The sequence below is a fragment of the Narcine bancroftii genome, chromosome 12 (genome assembly GCF_036971445.1).
Source record: "Narcine bancroftii isolate sNarBan1 chromosome 12, sNarBan1.hap1, whole genome shotgun sequence".
Taxonomy (NCBI): Eukaryota; Metazoa; Chordata; class Chondrichthyes; order Torpediniformes; family Narcinidae; genus Narcine; species Narcine bancroftii.
Genome location: NC_091480.1, coordinates 87911822 through 87925828, shown reverse-complemented (window position 1 = coordinate 87925828; position 14007 = coordinate 87911822). Strand labels below are relative to the sequence as shown.

Genomic DNA, 14007 nt, shown 5'->3' with positions numbered 1-14007 from the left:
CCACCACCCCGCCCCTCTTCCTCCCATTCCCGGCACAGCGGACAGCCGTCGACGGGCCGAGCCAAGGTCCTGGCGACCGGGAGCGAGCACGGTCTGTACTTTTTTTTTTCAAGCCCCCCCTTTCCCCCCCCCCCTCTGCACCGATGTCCCCGTAACATGGCGCTCGGGGGGGGGGGGGGGGGGAAGGAGGGGGGGAGATGCTTCCAAGCCACTCCAAGGGCTGCAAAGCAATGCAGAGTACGTTCAAGGACTCTTTATTTGCCGTGGGATATGATGGGGGGTGGGGGGGGGGTTGAATTTTTAAAGCCGTGTTTGTGCATGGTCCAGTGGGACTGGCGGTTTGAATAAGACAGAGAGAAAAATAAATTTAAAAAAATTAAAGTTCTCCGTGATAGTGCGTCGTGTTTTTGGATTTTACTGTTAAGTTTCTTTCTTTCAACTTGCAATGCTCGCCCTTTGTTGATCCTCAATGGTAATTGTCCATCTGAAGCAGGGAAAATTGTGCAACAAGTCATCTTGTGCGGGGTCCGATCTCAAATTCATTCTGGGGTCATGACTGTGTTCTTGAGAGAAGGCTGGCTGGCTGCTTCGCTCCGCCCGAGCTTTAAACTTCGGGGCAAAATGTTCCCGTGAAAGTTTTATTCCCCATGTCCCAACACATTTGTTACTTACAAATGTGTATACAGTTATAAATGTGTAGACAGTTATGTGTATACAGTTATGTGTATACAGTTATGTGTAGACAGTTATGTGTATACAGTTATGTGTATACAGTTATGTGTATCCAGTTATAAATGTGTGTCCAGTTATAAATGTGTATCCAGTTATAAATGTGTATCCAGTTATAAATGTGTATCCAGTTATAAATGTGTATCCAGTTATAAATGTGTATCCAGTTATAAATGTGTATCCAGTTATAAATGTGTATCCAGTTATAAATGTGTATCCAGTTATAAATGTGTATCCAGTTATAAATGTGTATCCAGTTATGTGTATCCAGTTATGTGTATCCAGTTATGTGTATCCAGTTATGTGTATCCAGTTATGTGTATCCAGTTATGTGTATCCAGTTATGTGTATCCAGTTATGTGTATCCAGTTATGTGTATCCAGTTATAAATGTGTATAGTTATGTGTATCCAGTTATAAATGTGTATAGTTATGTGTATCCAGTTATAAATGTGTATAGTTATAAAAGTATATAGTTATGTGTATACCGTTATACATGTGTATACCGTTATACATGAGTATACTATTATACATGTGTACACCGTTATACATGTGTACACCGTTATACATGTGTACACCGTTATACATGTGTATACAGTTATGTATGTGTATTTCAAATGTTACCTGATGTGAAGAAGAGTGCTAAACTTGCTAATTAGCATTCTAGTTCTGTCAAGTTATTTGAAAGTTAGGTTAAGAATTTTCATTGCGTCTTTTAATGAACACTTGAACAGACCTTGTGTGTGTGTGTGTGTGTGTGTGTGTGCACGCAGAAATTAGGTAATTTTGCATTTTACTTTAAAACTGTTGTTGATAAATGCTCTCTGAATCACATGGTGAGCAGTGAAAGATTGTTTTACTGATGATTAAAGCAATAACTGCCAGACCAATTATGAAAATTCTGTGATCCAGTGTTTGCCAAATTTTATCATAATCTTAAAGTAAATTCTGGATTTAAAAAATATAGATATTATAATCAAGAATAAAACTTGCTTTCCAGAATCAATTCTATTGTCTTCACAAGTCCATTTTAAGATTAAATGTATTTCATTGATCTTGGTGGTTTTGGTGCATTCAATCATGTAATTACTGTTTGGGAGGAAGTGACCTTTTAGAATCTGTTAGATAGTCTGTTAAAATGTGAGAACCAATAGAATAATAATGGAAATTAAAGTAAGATCAAAGCTTGCATTAATATTCAGAGGTCTGATTTGCTAACGAGCTCAATTCCCACATTTCATTCAGTTTTCATTGCTGGCCAGTGAAAGATGTGGCACTGACCAAGATTTTTTGTATATTTAAAAAAAAAGGAGATTCATTTAAGCTGGCATTTTGTTCTGTGACTAATGTTCACCAAAGATTTTTTTTAAAAGACCTAAGTCTCATTAGCATGTTTCTATTTGTGAGATTTGCCACTGAGGTGTGTGAAAGAGCTGCCAATGTATTTAAATATGCTTAGCAGTAACAACATATCGTAGGAGTCACATTCACAGTGAAGTACCTGCGAGTTGCAAAGTCTGTTGATATGCTGCAGCAGCGCTCTAATGTGTTTATGTTTTGAAAGAAAACATCTTGTCCACCTAAAACATTGTGCTTGAGGGTAAATTGCTGCATTTCTTATTCGGGTTAAAAGGCTTGAAAAATTTCCTGATAGAGCAGATTTCCAGACTTAAAAAGTGGTAGTAAAATTAGTGATGAGAATATTTTGTTCATCATTATATCTTTGTGGGTATTGTGGTCGTGAACGTGACACCTCAGATATTTGTTTCCTAATCTGGGTGATCGGTGGGTATCAGTTATACAGGTGTCAGAAATACACTTCATGAAGTACAAACAAGACTTTTTGTCTATAAAACCAATCCCAGAAAACGATGATACAGTATATGAACTTGATGGTAGTCCCTGAAAACTGTGACAAAGAATCCAAAGGGTTAATATAGAGAGTGGGAAAATATTATGTTTTATTTATGTGAAAGTCCTCTCCATTCTGGAGAACAACTGGAGCAAGAATATTATTGACAGAATATTCTGTGAATGTTCAAACAGGATCATTGAAAAAACTGTTGGGGTGGGGGGGGGGGGTGAGAAATGATGCTGCCAAGTGGAATAAGTATAAAAAAGTCATGGGGGAAATTGTAGACATCATCGTGAGCTAATTTATTTGTAAGGAGAGAAAGCATCTAATACTAGGTGTATGCTACAAACCGGAGATCAACATAAGGAGGATTGTTCACTTGGGAAGAGACACAAGAAGTACCTGAAAGCAAAAGTCAACGTTTTCTTAATGGGAAGCAGGAATTAAATAAATTTGAACCTAAAACCGGTTTAAAGTCACAGTTGATGAATAACATCATTGGGAAAATGCTGTCAGGGAGGCAGTGCTTGTCTTCAACTGGTATTTGTAAACGACTCTTGACAAAATAAAAGCATTTGCTAGTTTTGTTCCTTTTGGGGATAGATTTGAAAATATCAAAATGAAGTGACAGTTGCATAAGTTGAAATTACTGTTTTTCAAAAACAAATTGAAACATTAAAAATGGGTGAATTGTCAAGGATAAATGATCACATATTTAAAATAAGGAAGACATGTTAAGTATGGGCCTCAAATTGAGTCCAACATTCTGAAGAAAGGAACAATTTCACCCTGATGAATATAGTTGTACAAGAAAAGACTTGAAGATGGAGTTTTGAAAGTGAAATGCAGCAGTACAAAAGTAACTCTTTCAATTGTGTGGAAGATTTGGAGAATTATTGATAATACAAATGCATTAGTGAACATGTATGAGAGGGTAAATGTTTGGAAACATTTCTTGCTAAACAGTGACGTGACAAGGGCCTCCAAAAAGCAAGATGTAGCCAAAATGTTTAATTTGATAGGGTACAATGGCTCAAAATAAATTGTTCTCTAGAATGGGGGATGGTTATTCAGTCCTTAATAGAAGGTAGGGAAGAGGTTTGGTAAAGTATTGTTATCCATTGAAGGAAATATTAGACATGTCAGTTAATCAGAAATATAAAAAAAACACCAGTGAAGAATAGTGAGGTACATCATGTTTCCATTTAGTATCTTTTGGAACCTAGTGAAATCATAGAGTCCAAATTCAACTCTGTAGTTCCTTTGTCAGACAACTCATTCAGTTTTGTGTCCAGTTTTGTTACAAAGGAGACAATCAGCAAATGATGAAGGTGCTGTCAAATGCAAACTCTTTGTTAGATTATTATTTGTCAACTTCTGATCCGTGAACCACTGGGTGAGGCAATCCATGGTTTTTGTTGTAGATGGTCATCGTTGTCGATGGTCATCAGTGACAAAATTTGTTGAAGTAATAAACAATAATATGTTAAACAATTTGATAACAACAAATGGAAATTCTCAAAATTTTCCATCCGAAACCAAAAAAAAACTGATGCCCTGGGAAGAGGGCTTGAGCTTGCCATTGTTCCACCACACATGATCTGTTATAGGTAGTCCACACAAAGTAAAGGAATACTTGAGATGATCTGTTTGTGAAAACATTTGAAATCTGCATGTCAAAAAGAAGTTGGAGAATAGCAATTTGGAGCGTGTCTGTAAACATTGTTAAAAGTGAAATTTGAAACTTTGTAAATAATTCAGCCACACGACACATTCATATTAGGAGATGGTAGGTAGTTAGTTTGCTTGGTGAATGTTCACCCAGTTGGCACGAATGTTGGAGGTACAAATACTTGAATAATTGAAACAGTTAAGTACAGGCAAAGAAAGTCCAACTTGTGGACACTTCATACTTACGGACGGACTATGTGAGGCTTCAGTAGTTCATCGGCTCGAGGAAGGAGAATGCTATTTTGAGTCGGATCTGTCTGTTAAAAAAGGCTCGAAGCCTTTTCAGTGATTTAAAAGCAGCATGTGCAGCAAGTTCTGACTTACCTACATATTCGGCTTAAAGACAGACTTAGGAATGGATCTTGTTCATAACCTGGGGATGGCCTGTACTTCAGTGCAGAAAGATTAGGTTTTTTCAAGGATGCATACTCAAATTAAGATGCCTGTCTTGCAAAGTCTTATATCTTGTAGCTTGGCTGTGTGAAACTGATATTTAATATCCATGATCATTATACTGCCACCTCTTTCCCCATCACATTCTTCACTTTAAGTTTTGATCTTTAATTTCTTTCGTAGCTTGTTCCTCGTGTATTTCAGGTTCTTGTTACTTTCTGTTCATATCAATGTACACCTTATTTGTGTGGGATATGGAATTGAAGCCTGTTTTGTAAAAGAGGTCTGACCAGTGTATTGCAAGTTCAAAGTCTGTGTTGATTCTACATCCCTGTCCTAGGTGTTTAATTGCTTTAACACATTGGGTGTTAGAAATGATAAATCCATAATTACTTCCACAGCACTTTCTTATTTGTTCAATATAGGCCTTTTGTACATCCCAATTTTCTTTGCTCAATTATTGGATGCTGAAACTTCAACTGTTCAGTCTGAGCTCTGGAATTGCCTTCATAAATTTTTCACGCTTTCTCACCCCTTGACTCTCCTTTGCACTTCTTTCTATCAATATGCATCTTTTTTTTAATCCCCACTCATGCACTTCTTAATTCTTAATCTCATTTCTTTTCATTTATTTTGTACATGATAGTTGTTGATTTAGGATTCTAACTTGCATGTTCTTGCGTGCATTCTTTGAGTCTGTGGAAGGGTTATTCAATCTGTTTAAAGCAGTATGTAGTTAATTAAGATGAAATGCATTTGCTTGCTTTGTACTGGCAGGTGCCACATTTCCTGTAGAGGACGCTGTGCTGAAGTGGCTTTCTAATCACAGTAAACTGCAAAATCGAAAGTCTGTGGGAATGTGCACAAAACATCGACTGGCATTCAATTGCCTTTAACCACTAATCCTTGAAATTGACCCTGATCTACTTTTTTTAAAAAAGTCAACAGTTGCACTGTGATGGCTGGCTCTTATTCACTCAGCAGAAACTTGGGATACTGCAGCTACATTCCAACCCAGGGAAGCTAGTGTTGTGCTTAGAGACTGTATATTCCTTAGAGTTCTTAGCTCCTGGACTGGGCTGTCTGTCTGCTGAGCTTACCCCAGCTTCACCTGTTACACTTTGTAACATAAACTGACTTTGGGAAGAATTTGCTTCCTTTTCATTTGATGTAAAATTCACTCCATTCCTAATAGATAAATATTTGTGTAATAAATATAATATAATTTTGCATTCAAACAATTATGATTAGAAATGGATGATGGAATAAAGAAAATATGAACATTTCAAATAAACTAGATGAGCTTTGCTGAAGAAATTGGAAAGGAGGGAGGACAAAGGAAAATGGTTTTGAATTCATGTTGTAAATTGATCAATGAAGAAGGTTTGTTGTATGATGTTAATTATAAAACGGTGAAGTTCCTGAAAAGGTAAATTGTTATATTGGTAACAGAATGGTTTGAGCATTCTTGGATGGAGTATAGAATTGTAATCTCTAAATCTTAAAGAGAATACAGTACAAGTTTAATAAAAACACAATGCGAGTGAGAAGCAGGTCAAACAATGTCCCTTATATAGCAAATATAAAGATACATAACCAATGTTTTGGGCTTGAACCCCAAGGTATGATTCCTCCCTTGCTGAAGGGCTCAAGCCCAAAATATCGTTTTTTGTACCTTGATCTTGGCTATGTAGAGTACACTGCTTGACCTTCTGAGTTTCTCCAGCATTGTGTTTTTACTTCAGTATTGAGGATACAAGATGCCTGTTGAAGATGGGGGGAAAAAAATGGTGTATATATTCCATTACCAGAATGAGGAGATTGTTTCTTTCTGGAAAGGCTGAACAAGCTGGTTTCTTTTTAAAAGCTAGTGTCTGAACATGACAATATCAAAACCTTTATGATTACCCAGGGATTATTTAAAAGGAAGGCTGACAAATTCATGTGAACAAGGAATAAATGTTGATGTGGTTAGAGGAAGAAATGGGCATAAACATTGGACATTTGGGGCAAATAGTATTTTTCTGAGCTGGGCATTATACAAGAATTTTGGCTTTTGTCTGGGAAGAAACATAATTCATTGGTGTGAAATATGCTTCAGAACTGTCATTTTCTGGGAAAAGAAAGGGTTCTCAGCAATTCGGTTACAATGCAGCATACTGTTTTACCTTGAAAATTGTGATTTTAGACAAATATGGGAGAAATTTGGGTAAGGGAAAATACATTTTAAAAAGATATAAAAGAAAATCAATTATGATGCACAAAATTTGTACAACTAGAATTTTTTACCCATCCTTCTCTTGGATGGGGCCACTCCATTTATGTACCCTCCAGCTGGTCATGTAGAATGATAACCGGGAGTTTCTCTCTTTTTAAGATAAGAAATTTGTAGATTTATTAGACTGAAGTAAATACAGAAATGAGAATGTTTTATTTTTAATCTAGTGACAGCATTCTTGGAAAGGGAAAGTATTAAACTATTATTGGAAAGAAATGCTGAATTTTGGCTGAAATTCAAATTTTATTATAAGGAGCCTGAAATTGATTTGTTTGTTACTTGAGGCAAATTTGGTTTTGTTGTGAGCAGGAAGTCTATAAATGACAGCGTGTGTGGTCAAGACTGGATGGTACGAAAGCTGTACCTCTGGGGGGGGGGGGGGGGGGGGGGGGGGGGGACGACCAAAATATTGATTTTTATTATAGAATGTTTCAGTTTGATGCAGTTGACTTGCAGAATGTGCTTGGAAGTTTCCATCTTGAGTCAGTAAATAACTGCATTTTTTTAAAAATTGAAACCAAATTAAAAAAACATTCTATTTCATGTTCCAAAATTTGAAACTGAGGCTATATATTTTGTCATTTTCAAATATTTTTGGTGTATTTCTTGTCCATGTAATCAACAAATTTTGATTTGAATGCATATTTTAAATTTGGATATGTTCCCCATATAAACAAACTTCCACATTTCAAAATCCTTTACACATAATCTGCACCTTATTAACATAGAATATTACAGCATGGTACAGGCTTTTCAGCCCTCGATGTTGTGCTGACCTATATATTCCTACAAAAAAAACTAACCTTTTCCTACCTCAACCTTCTATTTTTCTTTCATCCATTTGCCTGTCAAAGAGTCTCTTTAATGCCCCTAATGTTTCAGCCTACACCACCATCCCCTTAGGCATCCACAACTCTGTGATTTAAAAAAAAATACTTAACTCTGTCCCTGATGTCTTCCCCTAGGCTTTCTTCCCTTCACACTGTAGAGATGTCCCCTGGTGTTTACTATTCTTGCTCTGGGAAAAATGTGCTGGTTGTCCACTTTATCTGTGCCTCTCAGAATCTTGTAGACCTCTCTTAAGCCTCCTTTCATCCTTCTTTGCCCCAAAGGGAAAAGGCCCAGCTCTGCTAACCTTGCCTCACAAGACTTATTTTCCAATCCAGGCCACATTCTGGTAAACCTCCTCTGCAGCCTCTTGCTGAATGATAATTCATGGTCTTCTTGCTTATTAGCACATGTTCAAGTCCAGTTTATTGCACAAGTACAACCCAACAAAACCGCATTCTCTGGTCCTTGGTGCAAAACATGCAGACACAACAACCAGACAACACACATACAGACCAAAAATACATATGCAGGACAATCATTTCATCTTTAAAATGGATGGTTAGTATGAACAGTCCCTTGGGTCATTCACCATTCTCACTGCCCATGGGAAGTTGTTTCTCAGTCTGGTAGTACCACTGAGCTAACTGTACTGCCTCAGTACTAGTGTAGTAGTGATGACATGGGGCATAAAAAAGAAATGGAAGTAACAGGGATGATACAGAAACCATGAAGGGCCTTTGCATATAAATTTGGCATATCAAATTAGTATACATTGATTAGTATACATCAAATTAGTATACATTGATTTCCAGATCATTATGTTGAAGAACAGGTTATGCATTGAAAAGTATTAATAATCTTGTAAAGGCTCCCAATGGGACAGTGGCCATGCGAAAGAATTTTATGTTGCATTCAAAATTGACATTGTTCAATCTAAAGCTAGGTTTTTCAATTTAAACATTGTGAAGGTTTGAAGGATAGGTTGGCTGCATTCGATTAGGAAACTGCAATTAGCTACTACCAGTGTACCAAAAGTGTTCAGGTTTTAGCTCCTACCAATGTACTGAAAGTGGTCAGCTTTTAAATAAATAATTCATAGTTTATTACAAACATGCATATTATTTTAAATTGCAAGTTTTTACTGGAGGAAATGGTTCACTATGGGTCACTGGAATGAGCAAATGAAATCAAAGGAAAAGTCTTATCAAGTTGCTGGGAAAGGCAGCAAGTCTGAGAAATGAGAATGCTTCATCATTCAGCCAAAGACCAAAAAATTGATAAAGGAAAGGAAATTAAACACAGAGTAAGCTAGCAGAGAGAGAAAAAAAAAACACACCAAGAGCTTCTGTGTAATTAAAAAGGAAAGTTTAGTGAGGTCAGAAGAGAGGCTTTTACAGACAAACACAGGGGAATTTATAATGGGCAATGTGAAATGCCAGAGGGATGAAGCAAAAACTTTGTCTTTCTCTGGTCCTGCAAAAAGGTACAGATTTCCCAGATATATGTAAGAACTCCTGGTACAATACAAGTAAAGAAATTATACTAGAAAAAATAATGGACATAATTTTTGAAAGATCTCATAGAGATGGTGAATGTTCCAATCATTTTTGGAGTAGTTCCTGCAGATTTAAGGGTAGCAAAGTGTATGATCTTGTAGTAGTTACAGATTGGAGGGAACGATGTTGTGGGCATTACTGAGTCATGGATAAAGGATGGGTGTCATTGAGAGCTGAACCTCCAAGGATGCGCAATTTATCAGTAGGGTAGCCAGGTAGGCAGAGGGGTTGGTGTGGCTCTGCTGGTAAGCAACAATATCAAATCATTGGAAAGAAGTGATATAGAATCAGAAGCGGTAAAATCCAAATGGGTTGAGTTAAATTTTTTAATTTAGACATGCAGCACAGCAACAGGCCATTTCGGCCCATGAGTCCATGCTGCCCAATTTACACTCCATTACAGACCCGATATGTTTTTGAACTGTGAGAAGGAGCCAGAGCCCCTGGTGAAAACCCACACAGACATGGAAGAACATACAAACTCCTTACAGTGAGGGATTTGAACCCTGGTCCGGTCCCAGTCCCTGGCACTGTAAATGGCTATGCCAACTGTACTGCCGTTTAAGGAATGGCAAGGTAAAATGACCCTAATGGTAGTTATATACAGGCCTCAAAACAGCAGCCAGGATGTGGACTACAGGATTCAATAGGAAGTAAGAAAGAGCCTATTTTCTGTGCTGTAATGTTCAATGGTACAATGGATATGTAAGATGAACATGGCTAAGGTAGTGTGGGACCTCTAGAGAATGAGATATCCAGAAAGAAATGACAGATATGTGAAATCACATTTTTTTAGTACATCATCCTTCATCACAAGTTATGTCTAAGATTAAAGGTGACATATTTGAGATCAGCCCATCTTGAGGAATAGAGAAACTTGATGGCGTAAAGGGTGCTAGATTGCTTAGACCAGATGGCCTTACTACCCAAGGGTTTTAGAGGAAGTGGATGCAGAGATCATTTACATAAGTGAGGGCTTGAAAAAGAAATCAATCAATTCCTGGAGAATAGAAGAAGATTAGGAAACCACCAACCTGACTCTCTTGTTCAAAAAAAGGCAGGAAGACAGAAAATTACAGGCCAGTTAGGGTAGCACCTTCTGGAGTGAAACACTAAAGTCTGCTGATTGCAGTAAAAACACAAAAATGCTAGAGCAGGGGTGTCAAACTCAAATTCACGGAGGGCCAAAATTAAAAACTTGGACTAAGTCGAGGACCGAACTAAATATTTATTGAAAATTTTCAACAACATCTGCATGTTTTCTCTTCTTTCAACATATGTAATGTTAAACTTTTTCTTATTAAAATAAATATTTAATAATAGTTTTGGATAAACTCTTTCCAGAAGCATTAACAAATGAGAAATAAAATATTCAATAAATAATATTTCTCTCTAGAGGATTTGTCAAATGTTGCTAGTGTGCTGTCGAATAGTAAAATCTGAGGGCTATTGAGAATGTGGGAGAATAACACGATTCCTGAAACAATCAAATGGGTGACTGATTATGGGCATGAACTCTAGCAGGGTTATTTGCCATGCCCTTTTTCCATTGGTACAGATATCCTTTGATTTACACACTTTTCAAGTTTTATGCCTAATGAGCTTGTATCCAGGTGCAGGACCATTTTTAACCAGGAATATATTTATCACTGTGACATGAAACTATTGGAAGATCGTTTTATCCTGAGATGCAAGTTCATAATACTTACTCAGGCCTGTGTTCGGGAGGGCGGGGTTTGTGGGCGATCGGGTTGGACAATGACAGTGCGGGGGCATCGGCTCTCGCTGCAGGGCGGTATCTCAGCGGATCAGCGTCACCGTGAGTCGTGGGTCAGCCTGTGGCAGGGAGGGGGAGTGGACAACGGTCCTGGCGAGGTCAGGCCCCCCCTGAGTTTCTGCCAGACCCCCCTTGACCTTCTGAGTTTCTCCCGGACCCCTCCCCCTTGACCTGCTGAGTTTCTCTCGTACCCCCCCTTTGACCTGCTGAGTTTCACAAACATTTCTATGACTGATTCCACCTGAGTTTCTCCCGGACCCCCTTTTCTTTCCGTGCCGGTGTCCCAGGACCTTTCCAGGGCAGTCTCCGCGCTCAGGACTGCACTGGGATCCCGGTCAGCGGTGGAGGAGCAGATGAGCGCGGCTAATCCTGATCCAGCCCACGCCACTCCCGAGATTGGCGGGGGGGTTCCACCCTACCTGCCCGGCCAGCCTCGCTCTCCATGTGTACTCCGGGCACCCGCCGGTGGGAAGGCGCAGGGCGGCCGGCGCCCCAATCGCCAGGCGGGGAGCCCCAATCTTCCCTCCGGCGTCCCGACTCCATCTGCAGCTCCAAGAAACGCTGTCCCACTGGGGTTCCGGGCGCTGGGAAGTGGCCTTGGCTTCCCCTGACACCGGCCAGGCCACGCTGCGGTGGGGGGTGGGTGGGGGGACATGACAGCATGTTTATAAAACCACCCACCACTACTTTTCAAGGACCAGGATTTTTCTCTCTCTCTCTCTCACCCTGGGACACAGCGGTTACTGTGCATGCACTATACTGGCGCGGCAGCCAGCGGGCCACCTCTAATACATTTTTGATATGATCTTGCGGGCCAAATATAATTATATCGCGGGCCAAATTTGGCCCGCGGGCCAGAGTTTGATATGTGTGTGCTAGAAGAACTCAGCAGGTCACGTAGTGTGCATAGAAGGGAATAAAAAGCATAACCAATGTTTTGTGCCTGAGCCCTCCTTCATGGTATGAGCAAAAAGCAGGCAGGTGCCTGAACCAGAATGTTGGGGGAGGAGAGAAGAAGAGGCGGGGGTGGGGGGGGTGAAGCATAGGCCAACAGGCCATAATTGGGCATAGATAGGACAGGAGTGGAAAGATGAGAATTGATCAGGGGAAGGCAGTGGTTCTGTGAATGTGCAGAGCTAGAGGAAAGGAGACAGAAGAGATGGGGGGGCCTAACAGAAACTGGAGGACGATGTCAGTGCCATCTGATTTGAGGGTTCCCAGATGGAATAGGAGTTGTTCTTCCAATTTGCAGGTGGTCTCAGTGCAATGCATGAGATGATGGACATGTCGGTATGGGAATGAGGCATGGAATTGAAATGCGTGGCCACTGGGAGATCCTCGCTATTGTAGCGGACAGAGTGAAGGTGCTCAACGAATAGATCCTGTCTGTGTACGGGTTCTCTGATGTAGAGGAAGCCATAAATGGAGTACTGTATGTAGAAGATGACCTGTCTGTGTATGGTTTTCTGATGTAGAGGAAGCCATAAAGGGAATACTGTATGTAGAAGATGACCTGTCTGTGTACGGTTTCTCTGATGTAGAGGAAGCCATAAAGGGAGTACTGTATTGTAGAAGATGACCTTGGAGATTCACGTTAAATATTGCTTAACTTGGAAGAACTGTTAGGGACCCCCAAATGGTGGTGAGGGGGAGGAGTGGGCACAACTGTGGAATTTCCTGCAGTCACAGGGTGGATACCCAGGGGGTAATTGGTTGGAAGAGATGAGTGGATGAGGCAGTCACAGAAGGAACGGTCCCCACAGAAAACTGAGAGGGGAAGAGAGGTAAAGATGTGTTGGATGTAGTAGCTGATGGAGTGGTCAGAGAGGACAAGGGAAGTCCTGACCTTGTGGAGGGGGCCAGGGTAGAAGAACAGATAATGGAGCATGTGTGGGTGAGGGATGAGTTGATGGTATTAGAGGGAAGAGTCTTTTTATTTTGAAGGATGGCATCTCAAATTATCTAGCATGGGAAACCTTGACCTGGAAGCAGATGTGACGGAGATGGAGGAAACGAGAGAAAGGAATAGAATCTTTACAGGTGATGGTGTGAATGGGTGAGGTGGAGGTAGTTATGCAAGTTAGTGGTATTGTACAGAATGTTGAGAGTTTGTCTCCTGAGATAGAGATGAAGAGATCAAGAAAGGGGAGTGTGTAGCTAGAGATGGATCAAGTGAATTTGGGGTTGGGATGAAAGTTGTGGATGTGAAGTAGATAAAGTTGACAAGCTCATCATGGGTGCTTGGGGCAGCACCAATGTATTCACCATTGAAGTGGAGGTAGAGTTGAGGAGCCTTGCTTGTGTAGGCTTGAGGCATGGATTGCTCCACGTCGCCAACAAAAAGGCAGGCATATCTGGGGCCTGTGCATGTAGCCATTGCTACCCTTTGAATTGGAGAAAGATGGATGAGTCAAAGGAGAAGTTATTGAGGATGAGGACAAGTTCTGCCAGGTGGAGGGGGTCTGGTTGAGTTTGCTGTCGAGGAAGAAACAGAGCTTTGAGGCCTTTGGTGTGGGGGATGGACGTGGATAATGATTGGATGTACAGGAAGATGAGATGATTGAGTTCAGGAAATTGGAAGTTATTGAAGTGATGGAAGGTGTATGAAGTATTGTGAATAGTCGATAAGGAGAGACTGGACCAGAGTGGAGGAATGGTTAGCACAACGCTGTTATGGTGCCAGTGTTCTGGACTGGGGTTTGAATCCCACTGTCTATAAGGAGTTTATACCTTCTTCCCATCTTTTTGAGTTTTCCCTGGGTTTGTCGAATCCATATAACCATTTACGGAGCGGAAACAGGCCATGTTGGCCTTTCGAGTTCGCACCAGTTCACTGATTTTGTGCGCCCTCTTCAGGC

The 14007-nt window shown here is 40.1% G+C and overlaps 1 protein-coding gene across 4 annotated transcripts in view; it reads left to right on the top strand.

Annotated features, from left to right (window-relative positions):
* The window catches only part of hdac5 (histone deacetylase 5), a 234513-nt gene continuing 220506 nt past the window's right edge, over window positions 1-14007 (top strand). For 2 of the 4 annotated variants that reach the window (XM_069904642.1, XM_069904638.1), the window contains exon 1: window positions 1-91. The gene's annotated coding sequence lies outside the window, so the exon portion shown is untranslated. The remainder of the gene's footprint in view (window positions 92-14007) is intronic. The other 2 variants (XM_069904639.1, XM_069904640.1) reach the window with 2 other exon arrangements.